Source organism: Salvia splendens, chromosome 19, assembly GCF_004379255.2.
Source record: "Salvia splendens isolate huo1 chromosome 19, SspV2, whole genome shotgun sequence".
NCBI classification, from domain to species: Eukaryota; Viridiplantae; Streptophyta; class Magnoliopsida; order Lamiales; family Lamiaceae; genus Salvia; species Salvia splendens.
Genome location: NC_056050.1, coordinates 7,520,379 through 7,528,098, shown reverse-complemented (window position 1 = coordinate 7,528,098; position 7,720 = coordinate 7,520,379). Strand labels below are relative to the sequence as shown.

Sequence of the window (7,720 nt, the reverse complement as noted above, 5' to 3'; positions counted from 1 at the left end):
GAGTCCTTGAGCTAACCGCCTTGGTTAGTATATCTGCCAATTGATCTTCAGAACGCATAAATAGAAATTCGACCACTCCTTCTTCAATCTTTTCCTTGATGAAATGTCTATCCACTTCGACGTGCTTCGTCCGGTCATGTTGTACTGGATTCTCTGAAATGCTTATGGCCGCTTTGTTATCGCAGTATAGTTGACTCTTGCTTGGAATAGAGTCAATCTTTGTCATCAGCTTTCTTAGCCACATGATCTCAGTCAAACCACTCTTGATTTTTCTGAATTCTGCCTCTGCACTAGATAGAGCTACCACCTTCTGCTTCTTACTTTTCCATGTTACCAAGTTTCCCCCAACGAACGTGAAGTTGCCCGAGGTCGATCTCCTATCCACTGGATTACCTGCCCAATCTGCATCAGTATACCCATGGATTTCTAAGCCTCCATTTTTCTTGAATATTATTCCATGTCCAACGGTTCCCTTCAAATATCGAACTATCCTCAGTGCAGCTTCTAGATGTTCGGCCTGGGGTTGATGCATACATTGACTTACCACCCCTACGGCATAAGCAATATCAGGTCTAGTATGAGATAAATAGATGAGTCTCCCAACTAATCGCTGATACCGCCCTCGATCTTCCTCCTCAGCTCCATCTTGTATCTTCAAGCCATGATTTTGAACAATCGGGGTCTCGGCTGGTTTACACTCTAGTAGGCCAGTCTCTGCTAGGATGTCCAAGATGTATTTCTGCCTTAAGAATATCCCTCTGGTGAGCGAAGAACTTCAATTCCCAAGAAGTACTTAAGGTCATTTAAATCCTTCATTTCGAACTCCTTGAAAAGCTTTTCCTTCAAACTCTTAATTTCCTCCGCATCATCACCTATGATAATCATGCCATCCACGTACACAATTAAACAGGTAGTCTTTCCATCTTACCTTTTCAGAAAAAGTGTATGATCAGAGTTGCTTTGTCTGTATCTATAGTTTTTCATTGCGTCTGCAAACCTACTGAACCAAACCCTCGGTGATTGCTTCAGCCCATACAAAGTCTTTCTCAGTCTGCATCCTTCACCTGCCTTGAACTCATCAGAGAAGCCTGGTGGTGCCTCCATGTATATTTCTTTCTTCAACTCGCCATGAAGAAAAGCTTTTGTGACATCGAACTGGTATAGTGGTCAATCTCGATTGGCAGCAATGGAGAGCAGTACTCGGACCGTGTCCATCTTGGCTACTGGAGAAAAAGTCTCTGAGTAGTCTATTCCATAAGTCTGACTGTGTACCCTTTGGCCACCAGCCGAGCTTTATACCGCTCAATACTTCCATCCGGTCTCTACTTAATGGTGAACACCTATCTGCACCCAACTGGCTTCTTCCCTTCGGGTAGTACACACTTGTCCCAAGTGTGATTCCGTATCAAGACATCTATCTCCTTTTTCATGGCCTCCCTCCAATGTTTGTTCTTCATTGCCTCATCTGCTGACTGTGGGATCTCTTCCTCATCGTATAGTGCTTCCTCAAAGGCTTGAGCCATTTAAGTTAGATGACCTTTGGCCAAGTTCGCAATAGAGTATCTCGTCTTTCTGTTGATTCTCCCTGGAGAGTATCTCTTTGGAGGTACTCCTCTGTTCACTCGTGGAGGTAGGATGTATCGTCCAGTATCGGGGTCGATCCCTTCAATATCGTCCGTTTCAACTGCTTCAGGTTGATCACCATTCTCCCCCTGAGTCTCATCCACAATGTCAGATTCATTAATCTCATTGACACGAGCAAGAGTACTTACATCCGATATCAGAAGCGGAGAGTAAATATTAGGACATGTGTCACCTACCGCTTCAGGCTGTACCACATCAGAGACTTACCCAGCGGAGTTACGTACTGCTTCCTCTGGTAAGTCCACTTTTGGTACACTTGGCATTGACACCCAGCTTAGTGGGTCACTAACATTGTTCCTAGTATCACTCCCCCCTGACTGCTAAGATGGGTATAGAAGTACTCGGATTCAAGAAAATCACAATCCATGGTCGTGTACATACGATTTGACTTAGGATCAAAGCATCTATAACCCTTTTGGTTCACTCCGTACCCCACAAACACACATTTAATGGCACAAGGGGATAACTTTGTTCGTTCATGTTTTGGTATATGGACAAAGACTGAGCAGCCAAAGACTCGAGGTTCTAGGAAAAGATGTGGAGGTATAGATGTGTGTAGGGCTAGGGTATCGGTTGGAGTTTGGAATTTCAGGATATGGGTGGGTAGCCGATTTAGAAGATAGGCGGAAGTGGCAAGGGATTCAGGCCAGAAGGTCTTTGGAACATGTGATTCTATGAGCATGGCCAGGGTCATTTCGAGTAGGATTCTGTTTTTTCTCTCGGCTACCCCGTTCTGTTCTGGGGTGTGGGCACAGATGGTTTGGTGTATCATTCCTTTTTCTAGGATGAACTGTTTCATTTTGGAATTGACAAACTTCCCCCCATTATCAGATCGAAGGATTTTGATGGGTTTTTGATATTGTGTTTGGACAAGGTGATAGAAGTGGGCAAAGTGTTCGAAAACTTCAAATTTATGCTTCATAAAGTATACCCAAGTCATACGGGTACAATCATCAACAAAGATAAGAAAGTATTTAAATCCCTGTCCCCCAACTACTGGTGCGGGCCCCAAACATCAGAATGTATCAAATCAAATATGGTTTAAGTACGAAAATTACTCAAAGGATAGGAGTTTCTATGGCTTTTAGCCAAAACACAAGTTTCACAATACATATTCGATTTTGGAGTAATATTAGGAAATAACAATTTTAAATAACCCGGAAAAGGATATCCTAGGCGTCTGTGCCAAAGCCAAGCTTCCCTATCAGCAGACCCGTGAGTTAGCATGACAGCTCCTTTTTTGCTATCTCATCCATGTAGTACAGCCCGTTACTTTCAGTGCCACGCACAATAACCTCTCCAGTCATGATATCCTGCAGAAAACAGAAATTCGGTTGCATTAGTAATGTACAATTTAATTCCCGGGTCACATGACTGATTGACAATAATTTATGGGACAGTGAAGGAACATGTAGACAATTAGATAATTCTAAGGTTGGAGAAATCTTCACAGTCTTTGACCCTTTTACAACCGTAAATTCCCCACTAGCAGTCTGAATATGAGATAAATGAGGTTTATGAATTTCAGTAATATCCGACTCATCATAAGTCATCGTGTCAGTAGCCCCACAATCAAAAATCCACATATTGATTTTCCCAGATCCGGCAGACATAGCGCACGCTGTCCCAAAATTTTCTAGGACTTGAAAACTATTTATACATTCAATTGGGGCTGATTTGCAGTTTTCAAACACTCTGGGGTTTACTTTAGAATTTCGGGAATTACTTGGGGCAAAAATGAACGAATTTTTGGGATGGGTTATTTTTTGTAAAGAACAGGAAGATTGAGGGTTAGGTTGTAAACCTAACCCTAATACCCCTTTACCTCCCGCCGCCTCACTCGTCTCATCTCCTTGAGTTCCTCCAGCGGCGAATTGGGCCATTCCGGCTGCTCTCGGTGGTGCGCCGGTCAGCTGGTCGTTGCCCCGAGTGTGAGCGGTCGTGTCGCGGTTGCCCTCAGTGGCGGCGAGACTTGCCGTTCCTCCATCCGCTCCAACAGCGGCGGCGGCGTGGCCTTTGCTCCACGGTGGCCGAGTAGCCGCCGGTTTATGCTTCGACTCCCACCAGTGAGGATATCCCACCAGTTCTAAGCATTGTTCTTTTGTGTGTTTGCGTTTTCCACAGTTTGTACACACTAATTTGGGCCGATCTTCATCCATTCTTCGTTCATCGGAGGTCCGCTGGTTCCACCCCCGTTTCCGCTACTGCCGCCGCGGCATAGAGCAGTGGGATGATTTGGCCTTCTCGCCGTGAACAACCCAGCTCCAATTCCGTCTCCTGGGGTTTTCCGTCTGTAGGGTGAAGGATTTCCGATCGGACATCCTCCCGCTTCACTATGTTGTATGCCTGCTCGGCTGAGGGAAGTGGCTCCATCTTCAACACCTCTCTCTTTACTAACTCATATTTATCATCCAGTGCAGTAAGAAATTGATATAGTCGATCTTTTTGGCTATCTCATACCTGTGTACATAATCATTGGTGCCCACTACACTTGAAGAATACCGAAAGCACATTGAGAAGGATCCTGCATTAGAAAGGAGGTTTCAACCTGTCAGGGTTCCTGAACCTACTGTAGATGAAGCCATTGTGATTCTTAAAGGGCTCCGGGAGCGGTATGAGATACACCACAAGCTTCACTACACAGATGAAGCTTTAGTTGCTGCAGCTCAATTATCCCATCAGTATATCAGGTGTGAATTATTAAGGCAATTGTCTATCATAATGATTATTTAACATGTATTTTTTGTGCACCAATTGACCTTGGACAGTTGTACGTTGTAGTATTGTTTATCTTCTTTACAGACATTATGAATGTCAAAATGAAAGGAATTTTATACCCATTTGTATTCATACATTTAAAGCAGCTGATGAATATCAACATAAAAACTCTTTGATGGATGGTGTGTTAGAATAAAGTAGAACTAATCTTAACAAAAAAATAGAACAAAACATGAACCCCAAATCAACTACTAAATAACCTGAATATTTTGCCACCAACCTTCATATGAATATTTGTTTGCTATTTGCATGTTGCAGCGACCGATTTCTGCCTGATAAAGCTATTGATTTGATTGATGAAGCTGGCTCCCGGGTCCGACTGAAACATGCAAAGGTAAGATCCTGACCTGATAGCTAACACAACTTTTTTTTACCTTATGGTTATTATGATTATTATATTTTTTGTAGCTTCCTGAAGAAGCTAAGGAGCTAGAAAAGGAGATCAGGCAGATAACAAAGGAAAAGAATGAAGCTGTTCGAAGTCAGGATTTTGAGAAGCTTAGTTGTGCACGTAATTTCTATGCTGATATAGGTGTCCTGTATAGTTAAGATGTCAGAACCAGAATATATGTATTGCGTCCTGAGCTTTTTATATGCTCTTAATCAAAATTTGTAGGCTGGGGAGCTATGTGATACAGAAATGGATCTTAGGGCACCAATGTCTGGCCTTGTTGAAAAGAACAAGGATATGGTCAAGGCAGAAAGTGAGGCCCTATTGTTACTGAAATTGACATTCAGCATATTGTTTCAGCTTGGACAGGTATCCCTGTTGAGAAGGTCTCAATTGATGAATCTGATCGTCTCCTCAAGATGGAGGAGACACTCCACACAAGGGTTATTGGGCAGGACGAAGCTGTCAAAGCCATTAGTCGTGCTATTCGTTGTGCCCGTGTTGGGCTAAAAAAATCCCAACCGTCCTATCGCTAGCTTCATCTTTTCTGGTCCTACTGGTGTGGGGAAATCTGAACTAGCTAAAGCACTGGCTACCTATTATTTTGGATCTGAAGAAGCCATGATCCGACTTGATATGAGTGAGTTCATGGAGAGAGACACTGTTTCAAAGCTAATCGGGTCACCTCCTGGATATGTTGGTTACACTGAAGGGGGGCAGCTAACTGAGGCTGTTCGCCGTCGTCCTTACACAGTGGTGCTTTTTGATGAGATTGAAAAAGCCCATCCTGATGTTTTCAACATGATGCTTCAAACTCGAAGATGGTAGGCTGACCGACAGTAAAGGTAGAACAGTAGACTTCAAAAACACTCATTCTGATCATGACATCAAATATTGGAAGCAATGTAATTGAGAAGGGAGGCCGTCGTATTGGTTTTGATCTGGATTATGATGAGAAGGATAACAGTTACAACCGGATCAAGAGCCTTGTGACTGAGGAGCTAAAGCAATATTTCAGGCCAGAGTTTTTAAACAGATTGGAATTGGATGAGATGATTGTATTCAGACAGCTCACCAAGCTGGAAGTGAAGCAGATATCTGATATCATGCTGGAAGGTAGGGATATTGAACTTAATGTGACCGAGAGGTTTAGAGATAGGGTGGTCGATGAAGGATATGACCCGAGCTACGGAGCTAGACCACTCAGACGAGCTATTATGAGATTATTGGAGGATAGCATGGCTGAAAAGATGCTTGCATCTGAGATCAAAGAAGGCGACTCAGTTATCGTTGATGTTGATTCCGGTGGAAAAGTCGTAGTCCTGAATGGTAGTAGTGGCGCTCGTCCAGAACCATATCCCGAACCGGTAGTATTCTAGATTTCACTCTGTTCGATTTCTGATAGTACGTTTCTTCTACAATTTGGAAGCAATCAGTTAAAATTTGATTCATATTGAGCTTAGTGCATGTTGTATGTTGTTTTTACAGGGGAGATAAGTTCTACACTTGAGTAGAGGGTAAGGGTATATTATTGTCAAATGACAAGGATAGTAAAATATGGTGCCCCTTCAGGCTTGTTTTTTATTTCTTCTGAAATTGGATCTTGGAGGAAATAAATCAATAATGTACCTATTACTTTGATATATTTCTATAAAAATAGGGACTCATCTGTCTTCTCTCTCACATGACTCTTCCTTCTCAAACACAATTCTTATCCTTATCTTACGTATTCTTTCTGTATTCATACCCATAATCATTAATTAGCAGTCCAAACAATTCCAAATTATATTTTATTTAAATTTAACATTTGATTATCATATTCCGTTTACTTTGATGTAGTATCATGCAATGAGAAACTCAAACAACGAACGCTCTGGCTCACCCATAATTTATGGTAAAAAAAGTTTACCATGAAAACTATAAATATTAAGGAATATTAGATTTATTTGGGATTCAATTTTCTTATTCACAACTTTTGGCCAACACTAGAATTCCACAGCCTCTAGAATTCCACAACATATTCATAAGTTATCTTCACAACAAAGTCGTTGTAGTATAGTGGTAAGTATTCCCGCCTGTCACGCGGGTGACCCGGGTTCGATCCCCGGCAACGGCGTATTCTTTTTATATTTTGCTAACCATCTATGTAATGGTGGTTGTGGATCGACATTTGAGCAATTTATGGTAAAAAAAGAATACCATGAAAACTAGAATTTATTTGGGATTCAATTTTCTTATTCACAACTTTTGGCCAACACTAGAATTCAAAAACATATTCATAAGTTATCTTCACAACAAAGTCGTTGTAGTATAGTGGTAAGTATTCCCGCCTGTCACGCGGGTGACCCGGGTTTGATCCCCGGCAATGGCGTTTTCTTTTTATATTTTGCATATGAAACTACACTGAATTTCATTGATCAACCATCTATGTAATGGTGGTTTGTGGATCGACATTTGAGCAAATCTAAAGCAATGATTCAGTTCGTATCATGTCTCATATGGTTATTGGTAATGAAGAGCCAGTAGTCATAAATATTGGGCTTACAATTTCTATTTTTTAGCTGTTTTTGGGTAGTGATAAATTAACAAAATTTGTATATACAAATTGGATATTTTAGGTATTTCACAATTACAATAAATTTATGATTATTACTTAATTTAGTATATAACATAATTAGCCTTCTTTGCTCATTTAGGAAAATAGTAGTGATTTAGAGACATAATATCTCTATGCCATAATACCCTTATGTTATCTTGACATAATTATATTTTATATTGTGACTAATTTACCCTCTTGTTATTTTAGACACATAAATATTAGATTATGAAGTTTAATTAATCGGCACATGCTTATATAAGTTATTATTAATGAGAATAATAGTTGGTACTAAATTATTGTTTATGCAA

At 41.0% G+C, this 7,720-nt stretch overlaps 2 non-coding genes and 1 pseudogene across 2 annotated transcripts; all 3 read left to right on the top strand.

The window, feature by feature from the left end:
• The first annotated feature begins 4,116 nt into the window (after positions 1 to 4,116).
• LOC121778953 lies at positions 4,117 to 6,496 on the top strand (annotated as a pseudogene).
• A 361-nt stretch (positions 6,497 to 6,857) lies between these two features.
• On the top strand, positions 6,858 to 6,929 carry TRNAD-GUC. Its single transcript has one exon. It is a non-coding gene; the product is annotated as a tRNA-Asp (tRNA).
• Positions 6,930 to 7,112: 183 nt separating this feature from the next.
• On the top strand, positions 7,113 to 7,184 carry TRNAD-GUC. The gene has a single exon. It is a non-coding gene; the product is annotated as a tRNA-Asp (tRNA).
• Positions 7,185 to 7,720: the final 536 nt, after the last annotated feature.